General features: G+C 36.4%; 2 long non-coding RNA genes across 3 annotated transcripts in view; one reads left to right on the top strand and one right to left on the bottom strand.

The window, feature by feature from the left end:
- LOC102028577 overlaps positions 1–21,270 on the bottom strand; it is an 85,839-nt gene that overhangs the window by 27,352 nt on the left and 37,217 nt on the right. The window lies entirely within an intron of this gene.
- On the top strand, positions 1,411–12,116 carry LOC102028800. The gene is made up of 3 exons (XR_261921.2): positions 1,411–1,747; positions 2,497–2,570; positions 11,987–12,116. It is a non-coding gene; the product is annotated as an uncharacterized LOC102028800 (long non-coding RNA).

The following is a 21,270-nucleotide window of genomic DNA, read 5'->3' as shown; positions in this document are numbered from 1 at the left end:
CATGACACTCTTGATAAAGAAGTAGGAGTAATTAGGCAGTGTTATTCACAAACACAGTGTCAGACAGGGGCAAGTTCTTCAGCCAATCAATTAGCTCTCAGTGAGCTCACACTGTGGGAGATCTGAGAGACATATAAGATGAGGTCAGTGTTTTCAAGAGCTCACCATCTGCTTTCTGAAAACAAATTTCATGTATGCCAGGACAAATAGTATAATGCGGAAACAGTTAAAGCAGACAGTTACCGTATGAGATCAGAATCAGTCTTCAGCTCACAATTCTCTGATAAGATGTTATCAAAACAGACCTCAAGTGACAATGAGCAACTAGATTTAGATTGTTTGAAGGTACTGATTGGACATTTTCCACAAAAATTCCAGAAGGTCCTGATTTGGTTCTCAAAATAGAGAAAAGGTGTACTGTGGAAAAAGTGCTTCTCAAGAAAGCAGCAATATTAATTCAGTGCTAGTCATAGCAGCTTTGAAAGATTATTCTTCTGCATTGCCTGGTCATTATGTCTGTTAATGGCAAACTACACCTATGACATTTTAACTGAAAGAATCTGTCCTTGGATGCTGGCTGTCGGAAAGTCAATATTTATCCCTTGTCACCGAAGGATACAAGACAATAGATAGTATATCTATAACACTCAGAGGACACAGAAGCCTGAGCGAGAAAGGTGAACACCCATGTTGGCCTATTGCACAGGATTAGGGGTGCTGAGATTTCATCACAGAGCACCTACCCGCTCCTCTGGATTATATATCATGGAACATATATGCTGAATGCCACCATTCACTGCTTTGATTGAGTCCCCTGAAAGTTTTTAATGAAAGTCTGAGGAACTCATAGAGAAAAATATACTCATTTAGGGAACAAGGAAAATCACAGTGTATATCACTCACTGGCCAGTGGGCTATGGTTTTTCCAGTAGTGGGCAACTGATTCTACAGAGAGAGTCAACAAAGGATAGAAGAAATTGGCATTTTCAAGGATTTATATGAACGCTACAAATATCTCAGCAGATTTAGAGACCAAAGACATCCATGTGAAGGGAACTTCCTGTGAATCGTTTAATTCTTAGCATGCCTGTCGTATGAACCTGGGCCTCAATTATTCCCCATTTTTCTAGTTTCCCTAAATACTCTTGGCCTTCTGCCTCACCCTCTCATATGTTCTTTTCCTAGGGCAGAAGAAAGAATTTTCAGTTTATGTTTAGGTATGTAACTTGGTAATCAGAGAGTAGCCCTACTCTCTGTCCCTGCTGGAGGTCCAGCCTAACTAGAGGGAGGATGTATTCGGTCTGGCCCCAGGCTTGGCTTTTACACAGATGATTCACTGTTGAGATCACAGTGACTGGTCAGTGTTCCGGAGCTTCTAGGAATAAGGCTAATTCAGAGGACTACGAGGAAGTCCATGGCGGTAACAGATCAATGCCGCCTCCTTCAATTTTTATCATCTATAACAGCTATTTTTATTTCCATGTGCCTGAATTCTTTATTTATCTGTAAATTTTTACAAAATTGAGTGGCGAGAACATTATTTACTGGGCTGTAGCTAACTTGAACTATAAGAAAAGTTATATTTTATGTACAATTTTATTTATTTTACACATTTTGATGTAATTCACTGAATGCCTCAATAACAAGTCATGCCGAGGTAGTGTTGTATAATCTCACGTTGACCTGAGTGTTGGTCCCACAGAAAGAAAATCTTTCTACCTGGAGATATGGGTGGTACTTGACCAAGGTGAGTGAGGAGGGATAAGAAAAGTGATAATTTATTGTCAGTAGCTTTCACAGTTTGCAAAACAAAGTCCCTTCTGCCCTAGTATACTACTAGGAAAAGGAAACTTGAAGGAGAGGGTAAGTAGGCACTCACGCTTTGGTTGTGACTACCCCTCAGAAGGTTTTGAATAAGTTGTAAGAAAAAAGCAGTGGTGCATATTTATATAAATACCTCCAGAAATTGAAGATTAAACTTTGTCCTGAATTTTCAGGAAAGCCAAGCGTGGTAGGATACTGCCATCTTGGCTTGCTTTATGTCTCAGCTTCCAGGACAATTTGACTCATTTTGTTATAATCTAAGAAGGTTTGCATAGAGATTGGATTTGAGAGAAGAACTAAAGAGTATAAGAATGCTGGTAATACATCCTGAGCAATGTAGGTCACAGGTACCTCCAGGTTTAAGGGTGAATCAGACCTGAAAAGCAAATCTTAGTAACATTTGTTAGAGTCACAGTGGTGACTGACTCCTGGATTTAGAGTTAAAATACAAGCGTGTGTATGATCTTAACTTGCTTAAACTCCTTCAGCTTTAGAATTTTTGAAAAACCTCTGTAATGTGTCACTAATGATAACTTACAAAGAAATGATTCATGTGAAATTCAACTGCATGTCAAAATGCTCAATCATTTAGTTGTCTTAGACACCAGGAAAGATGAAATCTAAGACTTGGAAAAAACTTTAGTGACCATCTTATGTTCTCTCCTTTTCAAGGAAAAAGAGAAGGATAACAGTGAAGATCATGAGGCAACGAAGAAGGAAAGAGATAAAGTATTAAGTTGTAAGATGTAAGTCATCAGTTCTGTTGGTGTAGTCTAACTCACAGTTCCTTCAGAGGAGTCCACAATCTAGCAGGAAAATCGAGAAGCCCCAAACCTAGGCTATGTGCCACAAAGACTCTTATCATTCTATTATTTGTCCAGCTGCATAGCAATATGATGGCTTTGAATCTCACAGTCTCTGACATTCAGTCCTTTATGTGGATTTGCTTAGATACATAATAGCCAGGTTTATGTTCTTCTTCCACATGTTGGTCATTTTCACATTATTATTGATTATGACAGGAACATCAGGCAATCAGGTTTTACATGTGTCTGCCTGGGACACGTTATTTCCAATCTACAACACTTTAACCAGCTTTTCCATGGGCAGGGTGTAGGCTGATGGTGCATCTATTGACCGAGTACGTGCTGCCTCCAGGTTCTTTATAGTGTTTTGTTACAGCTGGGCTTTTGGCTCTTCTGGGCTCCCCTACTACTGTTTGTCAGTGTTCAGTGTGTGTGTGTGTGTGTGTGTATGTGTGTGTGTGTGTGTATGCTGTAGCTGAAAGTTCTTAGAAAGTCTTTCATGGATGAACACGTACTGAATTGTCCCTGGAGAAGAGGAAAACCAAGGACAAAAACCATTCGTGCATTCTTGGATTCAGTGGTATTGGAAATATGTAAAATTTTTCAAGTCATCGTGGGTCGAATGTCAAATTATGATTCCATATTTACTTGCAAACAGGTAATAATCCTTGCTTCTCAAAACATACAGCAGACATGGTAGCTCAACGCATTTGCTACTATTTTTTTGAACCCCAAATGGAGGTAAAATAAGGCTCATTTCTTGGTGTATTAAGACATTCTAAATGTTGGTGAGCCCAAGGCTGCCAGTGCAACTGGAATATTTCTGACTTCTGAGTTGTATAAATAAGGAAAAAAATTAGAAATTAACATGTAATGGCTGACTTCAAATTTATCTATTAAAGATATAAGCAATGAGTATATTTCTAACTATGCTTAGAAAATGCTAGTATATAGTTTCTCCAATCACAACAGAACAAAATTCCTGCCCTCTAAATTATAACAGCAACTAGCACTTAGAGAATGGCTATTTTCTTCTTTGCTAATTCAAATGAATATATGCAATGGCATATGTAATTACTTTAATTAGCTGGTATAAAACCATGTTTGACTCCTAGGTGTCATTAAGAAAAACCCTTTTGTAAGTCTAATTTTTTTCTGAGCCTATATTTGATTTTTTTTTTCAATTTTTTATATGCACTTGTCTGGCTTAGAAAATAGAGGAAGCATCTGATCAATTTTTCCTCTTTCTAGGTTAAAAGCATGTTTGGTTTTTGGGGAACCCTCAATTCCAAACTTGTTTTTCTTTTTCTTTTTTTTTTTTAACAGAGGAAACTACATTTAGTACCGGAACTACCTGCCTTTGTTAATGGGAAACCTTGTAACAGAATTTAGTTGAGAGCTTTGAAATTTTTCCCCTTCCAAGTCTCCCAGTGGGCTTCTGTCTCTTGTACCAGCTGGCATTCTTAGGGACAGAGTGCATGACATTTTTGGACTTATAAGTCTCCAAGCTAATTTCTTTTGTCGAGTAGAACCACGTTTATAGTCTCTTGGCTTTTTAAAAATCAACTTTTTGCAGTGTTTCATTTGGCAGAAAATATCTATTCCAAGTTTATTACAAATTAACTCTAGAGATAAATATATTGTATTTTATTTGACATACTACCTTTCAAATTTTTCAACTTGGGCTGGGCCCTGTAAGAGACTTGGTGCTGGGGAAGGGTTGTGCAAATGAATATTGCAAGGCAAGACCTTAAGAGGTTGAAACATTTTTTGAAAAGTGTTTTAATTATTCCCACATCCAGAGCATTTAGAACACTATCACTGGGATCTCAGCGTCTGAGGTGAGTTCTCTTAAAATTGCATTAGACAATGTTAAATGCCAAGCTTATTATCCATAACAGAACAAAAGAAGGTGGGGTATCCTTTTCGTCACCAAGATTACAACTATCACATTTGCTCTTTTTTAATTGCCTTGGGAGATAAAATATTCCACAATTATCTTTGGCTCAGTCTGTTTTTTTCAGGGATATTTTGAGCCATGATGATCTTGAGGGCTGATCTTGAGGGATCAGACTCAGACTTTCTTGTGGGGCTCTTTTTGGAGGAGTTGCTGAGGGTTGAACCCAGGGCCTTAGCACTGAGCCCTCTCCCAGATCCTTTTCTAAATTTTATTTTACTGTGTTTCATTTCATATTTTATTTTAATATTGAGACAGGGCTTTACTAAATTACTAAGTCGTCCAGGCTGGGTTTAAACATATTATTCTCCTACTTCAGCCTCTCAGACTGCTGGGATTGCAGCATGTGTCAGGTTCAGCTTTGTTAGTTCTTAAATGCTCAGGAATAGAATCATTCTCCAAGGGCCTAAATATGGCCTGTGTTCCTACTGTATCCTACCATTGAAATTGTAGCCTGGGAAGAAGGTGGGTGGGGAGTAAAATGGGGAATTTCAATCCCTGACATCAAATCCAATGGTATACAAGGATACATAAGCTAATACATCTTTTTTTTTTTTTTTTGGTTAGTAAGTGCTTCATTCTTGCTCTGCATTCACCCTGTTCATTATGCAGAAAGCTGAAGGCAAAATACTGCAAATGATGATATAGGATGCCCAAGGCATGTCTATTCTTATGGACAAATTCTTCAATCAAAATACTTACTATAGGCACATAGTGCTTTTTTTGACTCAGGCACATATTGCCTCACATTTGACTAGATAGCTTGAATGCATTGAATAAACCCATTATCAATATCTCCTTTCCACAGACAAGAAAACCATGGTTCAGAGAGAGATTAGAATCATGGAGTTATTGGCCATTTACAAAGTGGGCCAGAATCAAAGTTATGGGACAACAACGGTTTTCTAACCATAGAGGGAGATAGATCCTTTATAAGAGAGAAGGGATCAAGAGATGGAGGGGTGGGGAGGAAAGAGAAGGGGATAAAAAAGAACTGAGATGTGTTATGTACATGTACCAGCTCTCCACCAGGAAGGTAATTATTATGAACAGCAAATGTGTACTAATAAAAATAAAAATTAATAAAAATTAAGTATATGTTCTTAATGATTGTACTCAATCAGAGGACCTGAAGAACTTGTGTGGACGAACACAAATGTACATGTAGAGCACCTTTTTCATGTGTTTCCCCAAATGCTACTGAGCATATGGGCAGCGGTTGGAAGGATTTTGAGCTAGGATAGTCAGGGAGAGTCCTGGCTTCACTGTGCTCAGCATCCACACCCACTTCCAGGGGCTGAGTCTTCTGTCTGGGACCTCCCCAAGTATGCAGCTCAGTATTCACCCCTTCTTTTAGACCCATCTCAGTCTGCCATCTTCCCAGATACTGCCCTGTGTCTTAAGTTCATCTCTCTCTCTAGCCTGTACCCTCCACGTTGCATCAGAGCTGCGATCTTGACATAAGGCTTTAAAAATCATTTCTTGCTTAGTTTAGGCCCCTTCTAGTTTCCTTAAATATGCTCTTGAAAAGCAGAGTTGTGATTCACTGCCATGGCCTTCCCCTCAACCCCGACTACTGTCCCCACTGTGCATAGCGTTGCACAAAGAGCAGTAATTATGCTGTATATATATAGATATATGTATATATATCTATATCTATATATATATATATATAGATATATATATATATATGTTTCTCTGCATGGTTTTTCTGAATCTCAGCCAAGGGAATGACGGCAAGTTTTGGTAAAATTCATCATATAACTGCTCCATTGTAAATGTAAGGAAATACATGTCTTAGAAGAATTTTGGAAAAGACAGACAAAACTCTGAGCTTTTGTGAAAATCCTACCAAAGGCAATGCACTCCCATTGCAAAAAAACAAAGAAACAAACAAAAAAAACCCAGTTTGAGTTGAGTTTCTTTGAATTGGATTTTCTGATTCAGCAACTTATTGGAATACAACATGTAAAAGTTAATTCCTCAAGTCAATTCAGATTTAAGATTTTAAAACTTTCTGTGCTTAGGCCAAAACATTCCTTTGTCAATTTTAAAAATATGTGACATCTTAAAATGTTGCTTTTTCATAGTAGATACATAGGCAAATTTCCCAGCATCCTCAAACTCTTACTCTCCCCAATCCTACTACTAAAAGCAATAACAAAACATGAAAAGGAAAATTTCTAGTTATCAGTTTCAGAGCCAACAGAAAAACATTCAAACACAAAAACCTCAGCATCATGAAATGCTGAAGGAGCAATTTTACATTTTTGGATGAATGTTAAAGCTTATGTTTTACTTTTAAATAAAGTTGAGCCAGGGCTCATGTAATTAATCTACTGCATTTCCTGAAGATATCCCCTAATTCTGTGGGAGAAAAAAGTATTTCCTGTACCGAAAGCATTTTTAATAGATCTTCAAATGAACAAAGAATAGTCACCCTCATTCCCCTGTTCAACTTGCCAAAATTGCTGGGAAAGTTGTTTCTCATTGTTCCAGCATTAAGTCAACATTTGGAAAATGGAGACTTTTTAAAAAAAGTTTAAATCAAAGGATTAAAACCCAGCCATGGGTAATAGAAATTTCAGCAGCTTAGGTGCACTAGGCTTATGAAATTAAAACAAGTAGCTCTATTCATTCTTAATAAGAATATAGAGTTTTTGTTTAAAAAATACCAAAGTCATAGTTGAGTCTTAGGGACCAAGTGACTCCATGATATAAGATCTCCTTGCTGCCTTTTATGCTTTTTTTTTTTTTTGCAGATCTCTTCACACAATTTACAGCTTTGTAGTCAGTGGGGTCCTATAGATCAAGGTATAAGTTGGCTAAAGTATGTTTTGTTAAACAGAAATTGTGAAACACTCTGTTGTGGCATAGAAGTTACTGTTTCTTCCCTGCTTTTCTGCTTTCAAATTTACAACGTTTATCTGACACATTTTTTTTTTCCTGCAGAAGAAAATCCAATTAATTACATTTATTTAAGTGAAAGCCATGGTTTAAAAACAGCATTACTGTGATGTAACCATCTTGAGCCCAGTGTTACAGTTATTCTTGAGCAAAATGTGACTATTAGTTTTAGTAAAGGTCATTAAAAGCTAGCTTTCCCATAGTGCATTTGTATCTAAATTGGCAGAGTAAGGAGTGTTATTTTGTTATATACATCACATAGCTAAAAAGTTAACTTCCTTTTGTTGCAAGGAAAAATTCATTCTACTTACAACAAAATTTTCATCATGAACCTATCGCTTCAAACTACTACACCAAATAGATGATAGACACATGATAATGTAGAAAAATTTGAAATTTTTCATTTTCCTCTTATCTGTCAAACTTTATTTGAATTTACTGAAAATCTGGTAAATTATTTGCCCCATGCTGTACATTATCAGATCCAAATGATTGAGGGTGTGATTAATTTTAGACTTTGAGTATATAAATCATAGAAATGAAAAAAGAGTGTTCTTGTTAACCTAACATTCTGGAGCTTGTCCCATTGTGAGAAGTTAATATTGATGTTAACTTGGATGGATGCCATTGGCCAGAGAGTTAGATAAGAAATAGAGAAAGGGGAATTTGGCAAAGATATTTTCATCATCATGAATCAATATTTAAGAGATGATTACTAAAGGATTTTAAGCAGCAGGAATTTGAGAACCTTAACAAACTAAAAAGAACTAAGGTATTCTCAATTACTTCAGAATCATCTCACATTCACTGTTAATTATCATTAATAATATTTACATTAAAATAACATTTATTGAGCTTATCTTTTCTACTAGGCTATGTATTATTCTTACACTGCATAATTTAATTCTAGTAAATAATTCTGCAAGTATTATTATCCCATTTTACATATGAAAGAAATGTCCTAAATTTTTATCTTGCTGTTTGGCATTTCCCCAAAACTCTCTAGTAAATAAATTTGTTATTATTTCTAGATTCCACCTAAGTATTTATCTTTTAGTGAAACAAAATTCATTAATGCTTAACCTCAGCTCTGTTACTTTTCAGACGATGAATTATCTCCCCATGAATTAAGCTTTCCAAAGTGTATATGAATTCAGTTAGATGGTTCCCAAGGTAGCCTGAAGATAAACTGGACTACAAGTCTTCGACTAGTTTTATAAGAAGCAGCAGGAAAGGATTTTGAATAGATTGAGGATTTGTTCATTCTAGTCACCTCACTGGCACTTTTCATCAGTTAAATTTCAGAAGCTGGTTAGAAAGACTTCATTAGCCTCATTTAGGAGAAAACAGATTTAGAAAATTAGGCTTGAAGCTGCTTTGATGAGACTAAACCTACACCATGCGCTGATGCTGAAGCTCTTATGTATGGAGGCGAAGACACAAATAACTTTGATCATTTATCTTTTTGTCTTGTTTTATTTTTTATTTCCTATTGTCTCTTGCTGCTCTATGCAATATTTCAAGCACTGCACTTCTGCTTCCTCAAAGGGGAAGAACTGATTATGTGGGGTGGATAATAATGATGAGAAACAATATGAGCACTCCGGAACTTATTTCAGAACTCAAATGTACTTTATTATTTTTTGGATGAAAAATTATTAATGGTCTAAAGACCAGGTTAAACATAGTGTTGGAAATATAGAAGCATTTTATCATTAAGGTATTGTGCTTCGATTGTATGTGAAATGGCTTAGTGAAAGCTGGTGCACAATATGTACCCAAATGAATCTCTTCTCCCAGTGCAGTAGCCTGCAGTATTTCATGTCTACTTAATTTTGAGATATTGAAACAAAATGAAAAGAAATTCAAATGGACTCCAAATGATTATGCTTTTCTCCTTCTCTATTTATATCCCGCCTCTCCCTAAAGACAATGTAATTTCATTTATTCGCACAAATGGCTGTAAGTACCATCACTGGCTGTTGTGTTATTCCTGTTGAATGGTTCTGTGAAGTTGTAAAATGCAAAATTTTTGCACAGAAATGCTCAGCCAGGATCATGAGCAGTTGAATTACCATGTGTTGGCAGTATCTGTTAAAGTTAGATCAGGATAAGTCCTGTGAAAAAGACACGGGATGCACTCAGTAGGAGAAGGAAGACTTATCTCATATAAATTACATTTTCTTCTCACTTCTGCTATTAGTAATAGTATCTAGCTTGTCTTATAGTAGTTATAAACCAGTACCCCTAAGGCAAGGAATAATCAGGTATTTCCCTCCACTATAATAAATGGCCCTGGCATAGTTTTCTTCTGCTCTTTGCTACTTTTACATTTTTTCTTGAGAAAAAGTTACCTTAAGTGGGGGTAGAATAGGATGGATTGGTTCACATGAAGCTGATAGCAGCTATTTCAGATATTTCAGATGTATGAAACTACTATTTTGAGAGCATGAAATTGACTTAACATAAAAATCACTATCTTCTTTGTCAGGAACTCTGACAAGCTGAATAAATACATGGAGGGGGCATCTTGGAAGTGGGTAGACAGGCTGGTGACGCATGACGGGGTCAGAGCCTTTGCTATTTGCTTAGAAACAGATCTCTCTCTAGCTGCCATGGGGAGGAAGTGATGATAGAGAACAGTGAGTTCCCCAACAGCGCGGTCCGGGCAGCTGGAAGGTCAGGGGTTAAACATGTGCTATCTCAGCTATGCTGGGTGCAATAACAACATTAGGGCATCGGAGAGAATGATCTATCAGGGCAATTAGTCAAACAGTCCTGTGGTAGCCCCGATAGGCCTGGCTCTGTTTGCGCGCATTTATCAGTTTTAGATAAGGATCCTTGTGAACCTTACCTTGAGAAAGTAGACACCTGCATGGTAAACATAAGACAACAGTGTCTATAAAAATTGATTTTGAAAAATGACTACCGCTCCCAGATGTGATTAAATAATATTTATTTTTGGCTGTTAAAAAAAAAAAAAAGAACAGAAAAATGAAGGTGAAGCAGTAGGGATAGGAGGAAGAAAAACAAGAATTTCTTTTTTTAAATCCTACATGTCAGTCTGTTTTTCCAAAAGCAGAAACTGCAGAATTGGATTTCTTTTGATCAAATACGGAACTGGGTCCAGCGGCCTTAGGAAGTAGAGAAGATAATTTACATTGTTGCGTTTTTTTTTCTCCTGAGATTTTCCTGTAAGTGCCACCCAGACATTCAAAACATTTTGTCTTTCTTGGTTCAAGTTGACCTGACTTAATATTTCCTTCTTCATTGTTTTTTTTTTTTTTTTTGGTACCAGGAATCAAACTCATGACCTCACACTTGCCAGGCAGGCTCTTGTGCCACTGAGCTATATCCCCAGACCTTCTTTCTTCTTTTCTGATTGCAAGTGGAGGATAACAGCAACAACAAAATACGCTTTTCTGTCTGTCCCCACATGATTGGACCAAGTCACATAAGAGACACATGAAAGGAACTTTCATAAGAAATATCTGTGATTAATATTAGTCCAGTTAAAAACTCAGAATCAGAAGCTTTTGAGCAGATTGTAGGCAATCAGTCTTAAGCAACTGTCTGCAATGCCCAGAGTATCAGGGTATATCTCTCTAAATTTGTTCACATGTACCTGGAAGATTCTTTTGCTTCTTCCTACCTTGGCTTGGAACTGGATAAACCTTAACATCTACTCAGAAGAGGGGTGTACTGGAGTATTCAACTGCAGCAGAAATACTTATGGGTTCATTCTTGTACTTTGAGTTTATCTTACTATCTAATTATTCAGTCAGAGGTTAAAAGTTTATCTTTAAACATAACTTCATCAACCGCAATTGCATTCGGTATTTTCCAGGACAGCAAAGCATACTTAGACCTGAAGGTATTCTTTCTTCTAACCTTCTCAGGTGTCCTTCCTCAAGCCAAACTCACACAGTAGGTTTTCGTGTGTGTTCTCAACCTACTTTTTACGGCTGTCACATCAATTCTCTGTGTCATAGTAAGATATTTATTTTTCCCTAGACCAGACATTTCTTTCCATTTACAAATTGGGAAGAAAAGTGAAACCTGTTTCACAGTCTCAGCGAGGTGCCTTGTGAAGTGTTTAGAATACAGGAGGCTCTGCAGAAATTGCCCCGTAAGAACATCTATTCCTAGATTTGCACACTTGAATTTGGTAATCAGAAGGACTGATCTGAAAACAACAATATGCAGTATAAGAACCACTGTTGAACTCCTGCCATCTTGGATGGTGAAGCTCTGCATCATTTCCAGTGTTTTATTTTTTATTATTTATTATTATTATTTTTTTATTTGTTACTGTCTTTGATTGTTTGATCAAACCAACATTCTTATGTCTAGTGGACTGAGTAACTTTGTTGAAGAGAACAGTATGCAATGTAGTAACCACTGTAAATTTCTATCATTTTGCTTTGAGGTCATGTATCATTTTTGTTGTTTTTAAGTTGTTTCGATTTTGTCTCCATTGTTGTTTTGTCAGTTTTTTAAATTTTAAAATAAAAAAAAGAGCATCGATCCCTCAGAAACTGCTCAGCAATCCCACTGGCCTGGAGGTGGATGAGAGCGACTGGCTTTCTAACCCCAAACTTTTACCGAGATGAAAGTATCGTGACGACCCGAACAATTACGGTAATTTTCCTGGAATTTTTTTTTTCATCTTTTTAAAAAGTTAACTTTCTGTTACTTATTTATTTCTTTATTTGGCAATTTTAGATTTAAAGCAAAGCAGAAAGTTCAGATTCCCCTCAGTCCCTTTACTGCTACCTCTATGCAGACGTAATCTTCGCTCACTTGCCATGCTCCCTGCTGGAGCAGAACATTTGTCACATGCAATGGACCTTCGCTGACACATCATAGCTCCAAATCCACGGCTGACATTAGGATTCACTCCATATTTTTAGTGTGCTGAATGTACTTTAAGTGTATCTAGTCACTCAGCCAATTATTAAATCTTGCTTCTATTTAGCATATTTACCTTTCTCTGAACTGTAAAATTTGCTCATAACATGCAGTGTAAGTCTGTAATGGAATTATAATCTAGTTTTTCATGATTTATCTAAAAGTTATAATGTTTACATTATTTTTGAAGAAGGAATATTATTCTTCTACCAATGAAGAGCATATTTCTACCAGGCCTATGTCCTATAATTGCATATTTCCCAAGATTAAACTACTTAGGTTTCTGCCAAAATATAAAGGACTGTGTTTTCTGAACTTTAGTATTCATACTCCTCTCTATGGTAAAAATGGAAGAAGACAATTTAAATCGCAACTCTAGGAATTTGCTATTGCAAAGCATTTTAAAGAAGGCCCCATAAAAGTTTTTCTGGACAGATGCTTGTCTTCATTCTTAAGTTATTCTTAGATACTGAGAATACTTCAAAGGCCAGCCACAATGCAATCTGCTTTAGCACAGAATTAGGAAAACTGCAGATCTGTTTTGGACTTCAGATTTTCAGAGTTATCTTCCCAGAACAACCCCTTTAGGAAACCCTGTTTTGTGCTGAGAATCCTGTAGACATGCAGGAAATGAATCACGGTTAGGACAGAGCAGATACAGGGGAAGACACTAGTCTTTGTGTCTGGATCCAGGCTGGACAGGCCAAACTACTACTTAGCCGGTAGCCCTAAATGTGCAGGACCTCTGAGACCAGTCTGTTTTAGAATAAGCTGGCTTGGGGTTTGGGGTTGTGGTAGGAGTAGGATACAGGATACAGAAGGCTGGCAACACAGGCTGGATACCTTCAGCCCACAGCTGCCCTCATTTCCTTTGCCTCGGCCCCCTGCATCTGCAGTGTTCCTCAAAGTGACAAGTTCCCTCCAGCTGCAGAGCCTTGTGCATGGTCTTTTCTGTCTGCAAAGCAAGACTTCTCCTTAACTTGCTTAAATGATTCTTTCCAATTCTCACTCAACGCTTCATTAAGGAATCTGATCTCCAGGTTAAATACAGTATTCTATATCTCCATAGTGTGTCACAAAGTATTAATGTGACTGTTAAATGAGTTTCATGCCACAGAGTATAAATGCCCACAGCAGAAGTCTTGAATCATACACAAGATGCTCAATAAATGCTTGTTGAATGAGTGAAAGAATCTCACAAAGTATAAACTGTCATGGAAGAGGTCTTGAATCTCTTTAGAGTTACATCACTAATATGTGGCATATACAAGACGCTCAGTAAACATCTGTTTAATCAATGAAAGAATATGTGTTCTAGTAGCATTCAAAACAAAAAAATATAATCATCAAATACTTATATTGACTCCTTAGGTACATAAAATTTTATGTGATTTAGCTAGCTCTTGGAAATATCAAGAATTTTGATACATTATGAAATGAAATGAAAATGAATTGGATTTTACTATGGAAATGTGACTTTAATTGTGATTACCGAATGTTTTCCTCTTCTGATAGATTAATAATTGTATAATCATTTTCAACAGTTATACTTTTTCTTTTCAGTGTAAGAGTTTAGTTAATTGGCTTTTAAGATTAATAGAGCACCAAAACAGCTTCCCCCCTTCCCTTCCACTTATCCTCTCAAAAAAGCAGACAAAAGTACAGATAGGCAGTGAAAATTGATTGGATTTACAAGAAGAATAAGGAAAAAAGTTAACAAAAATTCTAAACACTTTGAACTTTACCAACAAAATGGGCAAATGACAGTTAAATTAATTTTTAGTAATGGTGCATGTGCTATAGATTTTGAAGCAAGAGGTATGCCCTTCTAGAAAATACTTTGTTCTTTACCTCACAGTGATGCAACAGAGAATGAATTTTTAAAAAACATGGCCACTGGTTACTTTCAGATTTATTTTGTTTCAGGTTAGTGAATTGCTTCACTGAGAATATATAGAAAAAAGTTCTGAAAGTCAGATTCCAATACTAGTGGATAAAAATTAGTATAAAGATTTTGGATTAATCAAGTCATTCTGGGGAGACTTCATAAAGTACCAAAATCCCCATCAAGAAATTCCAACTTCTGAAATTATTTAACAGGAAGAAACACTGAAGATTCATTGGGGTCTTTATTTCATAGCAGCTGTGGAGTGTGCAATTGGAGATGAGTTAAGTGTTGCTAAGTGCTTCCATGCTTAGCACTTAGAAAGAGCTGGGCTCCAAGCAACATGAACTAAGGATCTCAGGAAGCTTTACATCATTATCCATAGATCTAGTACAATAGGAAAGCAGTGAATCATGGCCAAAGTGTAGGGAAGTAAAGTTAATGGGAGAAACTATTAATACCATGGAAGAGTCAGATACTGACAGGATAGCTACATTGGGAAAAATCTAGCATATTCTGGTCCAGTCCAACATGGCAAAGGTCAACACAGCCAAAAACTTCAGGACAATGGATCAAGAGCCCTTGGGAAGTAAGTATGATCTTTCTCAAGAGTTTTGATTCATGTTAAGTACAAGTTTGTTAATTGCTATAATTGTACATTAATATACAAATGTCTATTTATATTTGGGGTTAATTCACATGAATTTGTTGAACAGTGTATCCTCCTGGTTACTTATGTATTCATATTTAAAAATTCATATTGTCTGATTGACAAACTATACTCATGTATATTTATGGGGTACAATGTGATGTTTTGATATATGTATACAAAATGAAGTGTTAAATCAAGCTAATTAACATCTGGCATCTCATTTATCATTTTTGCGATTAGACATTTGATATTTAATTTTCTATTGATTTTGAATATAAATATTTTTTATTGAATATAATCCTATGGTATGTGGATTTCCAAATTTGCTCTAACAGAAACTTAATACTCTTTGAACAGCAACTGACCATTTCCACTGACTCCTAATCTTCTGATAATCATGATTCTGTTTTCCACTTCTATGAGTTTACATTTTTTTCTATTAAAAATACAAGAGAGATCAAAGAGCATGTCTTTTGATTTTGCACTACAGAGGGGTTATCTAGACCTCCTTATGATAAGTATGTCCAATTCTGATCTGCTTTCACTGCTTCTTTTTAGAATGAGGTACCATTTTAAGTTTTTATCATCCAACTCTCTCCCCATTGTTCATTCGCTATAGAGACAATGTTGCGTGATACATTTGTTATTAAAGTGAGCTCCCCCTAAAATACCTTTAAATGACTTGTACTTATAAGTGACTAGTATAATTTAAGAAGGTATTCCCCATTCTAATATAGTGTCTCAAGTTTCAAAGGGCACATGCTCCTCATAAAACACTGATCGCTAGACTTTTATAGATCAAAATATCTAGGTTATGATAAGAGTTTTATAGTCTCAGTATGATTCTAAGGCTAGAAATTTACATAAATTCATATCTAGCTGATCTCATGAGTTTCAAAGAAATCTCTAAGGATTAAAACTTGAAATGCATGTACTTTTTTTTTTCTAGGCCAGTTGAGAAAGGAAAACATTCTTAATTATTTCTTGCCCATATAGTGCTGTACAGTATAATTAACTCTGATACGTGTTTCACACCCAATTAGAGGGTATTTTAGCACCAAGATAATTGGACCCAGCAGCATCTGGGAAGTGTAATCAAACAAGTTTATCATCATATATTATTGTCCTATGATCCTCTGCACATTTTTAATGCTTTGCATTAAAAAATGGTCAGGACATCCGGGGAAATGTTGCCTATTATTGAAACTCTACTAGGACCTAAATCTAGTCCAGGATGTTTCTGTTTATTTAAAAACCCATAACTGTTGGCATGGTTTCGTGGTTCTTTTGATACTTTCATTAATGATTACTGCTTCTAAGGCTGATGATATTTTTTTGGTGATGAAAATTATCTGTTAGCTTTCTTGTTTGGGATACAGAGGGATCCAGTGCAAAACTGGGGTTGGCCTTATAATACAAATATTGGAATTTTCAGACACCATCAACTGCAGGTTCAAAGAACTCCACTACAGTTCTGAATGCAATCTGTGGACCTGCACACAGGGGGCTTCTCAGAAATGTGGATCCTCAGACTTCAGTCAAGGCCTATTGTGTCTGCATTTTAATAAAATATCCAAAGGATGCCTATAAGTATTGTCTGCAAAACCTACATCTGGTTAGAATGAGAAATTTCTAGGACTGTGTCCATGGATTATTTGTCTTCCTTGTCTCGCAGCAGCAGAATGCATGACAATAGGTAAGAAAGGAAGGTAAAGAGGAATAAGGGAAGAAAAAAGGCTATGTAACTGGTACTTGTGGATCAAATGCTTTGAAAACTATGGGAGATCCAGGAGCCTTCAAACACTTGGACACAATCGGTCTCTGATTCACCACTCATTCTCTTCATCCTCATCTTTTCAAGTCCTGGCATTTCCAACTTGCTGCTGACTCAGTGTTGCCTTAGATCTTCAGTGCAACCTTGAGTGGTACCTTGTGAATCCCTCCCATCCACTATCAGCTTTGTAGCAACATCACTGTCTCACTTCATAAGTCATAAGGACAAAGCCATAGAAACCATTTTTCTTTATAATTATTCCAAGAAATGGCAGCAACACCCTTAACTAATCTTGTTTAGACAAATCATTTTTCATCTCCTTTGGTCTTCTGTGCTTCTGAGTTGAGTACTATGTCGGAAGAAAATCTAGCAACAAAGATACTCAATGATGTAAAATTTGAATCCCTTATAACCATGGCTTTTGTACAAGGCAGACACATACAAGGTTGAGACCTTGAAAATCCTGGCTTTGTTCCTATAGGTAAATAAGACTTTCTATTCTTCAATATGATTCTGGTAGTTGTACAATCACTTATAATTACATTAGAATGTTTGCTAGTTAGGTAACTTTGAATACTATAATGTGGCCCAATTTTAAAATATTCACTGAGCCAACTAATTTAAAATATACTAATGCTGAGATTAAAGTTAGTAGAAATTGAGGTATTAATTGTACAAAATTTAATGTTTTAGCTTTTCATTTATATTTTTAAGTTTTTTAAAAATTGGGAATCTACTGTGCATTAGAAATTTTACACACACACACACACACGCACACACAGAATGGAGGGGAGAGGCAGAGTCTCTATCACTGAGAAAATAACAGTGTATTTAAGAAGAAAGTAAGGATATAAGTTGAAAAATTGGTAGATAATATGTGTCATGAGAGGCTTTTAAACACAATCAGAAAGAATCAGTGCCAGCAACTGAATTGGAATGTGAAGGATTAATACAGGGAGCAGAATAGAGCCCCAAGGTTGTTAAGGTGAACACTGTTATCCTTTCTCTGGAAACTAGACAAAGGACTCACTGTAATCACTTCAGACTGAAAAATGTATTGAGTATAACATATGAGAAGAGTAATTTCTGAGAAGTGAAACCCAAGCTACTGCTTTAACCATATTCCATCCTTGGACAATGGAGATACACCTACTATTAGAAGATAGCGAAAAAGAGGAAAAGAAAATTTGCAGGGTAGTTTAATAGAGTCATCTAGACTTACGGTCATGGTGTCTGGAAAATAAAATGGGAAAATGTATGTTGAGAGAATTGTATCTATCTCAAAAATTAGTAACATCTACTTCAAAATCTTTTGTTCTATATGACAGGTATTGTGTGCTTGTGAGTGTGTGTGTGTGTATGTGTGTGTGTGTACCAATGTGGATGCACGCTTGTGTCTTTATTTCATATGAAGTCCAAATAACCTTATTGGTTGGAATTTTTGTCAGTAGGTTTAGACTCATGTAGATACATTTTTAATACATTTATTATTCTCTGTTTAGTAAGCACAGAAACAATACATGGAAAATTCCCATACATGTTCTAACTAGAAAGAAAAGTTTTAAACAAATTTACCATTATTTTCCTCTTGTCTCTGACTTTATTAGAAGTCATAATGGCAGCTATCAAGCCTTAAAATTTTATTTGCAGTAATATATTCCTTTTTTCAACAGAAGAAGAATAAGAAGAATCAAAAACAAGATAAAACAGAAAAGATGTTTAAGGGTTCAAAGTCAGGGCTTCATAGACATTTCCACCAGGGGAAATCAAAACTTTTAAATATTAATCTTCAATATCAAACTTCTAACTACAGATCTCAGTTACCCTGGTAGGAGCTTGCAATTATGTTCTCATGGTCATATCTCGGCCAGAATGATTTTATCTACTCAGTGAGCTCTTCAGTGTAGAAAAGTGCTAAAAACTCACTGAATATCTCCATTTCCCATAGGAAACAGCAGAGTTTCCTGGGTATGATTCCTTCCGCAACTCCTGAAAGTTTTGCAGTTGAATTTGAAAAGTCTTTGGAGAACTTTTGCCTTTGACTCTGCCTTCCATGCTCTAGTTTTGACTTCCTATATTCATAAACAGCCAGAGCTGATTTTAAACACAAAACAGTTGGCCAACATAAACTCATTTTCATAGACTATCAATACATTTTCTATGATATACAATTGTTCAGGGTTTGATGTCTCCACACTCCCTCTGTGAATGGCTGATGACACAGATTCCATGCTTCTAGCCTTCCGAGATGCCATCCTCAGAACCAGATGGACTAATTAATCTACACATGCAGAATCCAGAGAAGCAGGTTTAATTTTAGAACCCAATTCAGAACCCATGAAAATATGAAATTTTGAGCATGTCACAGTGAATGGACCTGCAGACCTTTAATCCTTTAAATATTCTGCTCTGTATGTGCATTCACACAGAGATAGGCTTTATCAGTAAGATTATGTTCTAGAATAAAATATTTATATTTGGAAATGTCCTAGCAGCATAGGTATTTATCTGAGTGATTACGGTTAAACTCAAATAGGGCAACATTTAAAAAATTACATGACAAGTATATTCCCAGGGTTTTTTCACTCATGTGCAGACTAAATATGAAATGTTTTGACATTTGAGGACTCGCTCTTCAGAAGACTCATTGTTCACAAAGCAAGAGTCTTGGTGTTTCTATCGTTTGAATTACAGCTGTTTAAATAAAGTTGACTCAGACAAGTGACCTGAGGAGCACTGCCACTTGAGCTTGCTTCCTCAAAGATAAAATTTTATTTTTAAAATGGTGGAAAATGACATCAGGAGTATTTCCCAACAAAGGGAACTGCACTGAAGAAATAACTGCATTGAGCAGGTCAGATTGCACACAGACTTCTAAATGAAATGCTTCTAAAGCAGTTTTTGCTCTGCATTTATCCCCTTATCTGCCCACCTCATTCTAGCAGGTGCTCTGCTTGTACGTTTGGAAAAATCATTCAGTAAATTACTGTGAAACCAGCCTCTTCCCCTTGTGCAAATACTGACTCCTTTAGATTGTTTACCAACATGGAAAATATCGACACTTTACTTCAGTTCTTCATAGTTTAAAGCTGTGTTTGGACACATACATTGCTTTAATTATAGATTTTTTTGTGTTAATACCTTTAGAATGAACAGCCCAACAAATGTATTTTTGAATATAATTGTACACATTTTCGTTTACACTTAGGTGTAAATGTAAATGAAAGGAGGGAGTGGGTACTGCAGGGTTGGTTTTTGTGTTTATAATTATCTGTATGTATGACATGAACAAACCTGTTATCTCTGGGGGTCTTGGGTCCACAGATTACTTAGAGGTTTAAACAGACCTAGGAAGATAAGTGAAGGAGGTAAATTTTCTGTTGTGTCTTCACTCCAGAATCTGGAGCGTCTGTCACAGGAGGGTGGCAGTGAGGAAACCTGGGGTTATTGCTTCAAGCTGCAAAGATGGTTCAGATACAGTGACACAAATCACCTTACTCACACTTGGTAGGGATGTCCATTAATACGATCATTCCCAAAAGCAAGTGTAAACCACCATTCCTCAAATATTTCCTTAACTTCCATGCAGCTATTCTACTTCCACCAGCCTATTTTCAGAAAATGTTCAAAGTTCAGACAATTATTTATTTGATTATATGGAAAGAATGGGGGCTGGGGATTTAGCTCAGCGGCAAAGCGCCCGCCTGGCAAGCGCAAGGTGGTGAGTTCGGTTCCCGGTACCGGAGAAAAACCAAAAAAAAAAAAAAAAAAAAAAAAAAGAAAAGAATGACCATGAATTTGATGATAATGAAAACTAATTGTATTAAGAATTTACTATGAATTATGGAAACCTTCTGACATGCCTCAATTTCATCTTCCCAGGAGGCTTTGAATTTTCCTTAGTAACTTTAACAGGGGGGCAAAGGAGAATTATGACAGTTACAACAGCAGGTTTAAGTTAAGTCAGCTTGGGCACTAAGAAGGCTAGATTGCCTCACACCTGTCTAAAGCCCTTGTGCAGTGTACAAACTACAAAACAGCACCTGGAAGCCATTGGCTGGTTGGTTCTTACACGTTAGCTAGCATCAAGCTGACTTTTCAGGAGCATTCATCGTCATATTTACCGAAGAGATATTCTGCATTGCCCTGGTTACATACTACTTCAGACCTTTTAGAAATAATTGAGTTTTGTCTGACAGGAGGTTCTGGGAAAAACAAGAAAATGGGACACCAGCATATTATTCTCTTGGGTATATTATTCTCTAGGGTTCTAGTACCTGGTCATCTTGTGGTTGGTAGATTTTTGTGTCTAGTTTTACAAAATCATTTAGAAGAGAACATGATATATTTCCTCTTTGGGGTGGAATATTTAATTGCCACATGAGATCCTTCAAAGCATTCTTCTTTAGCAGCTGCTAGAAACACTGCAGTTTTCCAGATTGTTGCTGCTCTGTCAGTCTTATTCACAGTGTGAAGAGGAAAATGATGTTGAACAGAACTCCAGTCAGTTCATAGGCAGAAGAAATAAACCTTGTTCACTCAAGCTATTGAGAT

This window comes from Chinchilla lanigera, unplaced genomic scaffold (assembly GCF_000276665.1).
Source record: "Chinchilla lanigera isolate Chin_1 unplaced genomic scaffold, ChiLan1.0 scaffold00037, whole genome shotgun sequence".
Lineage (NCBI taxonomy): Eukaryota > Metazoa > Chordata > Mammalia > Rodentia > Chinchillidae > Chinchilla > Chinchilla lanigera.
This window is presented reverse-complemented; position numbering and strand designations above follow the sequence as displayed.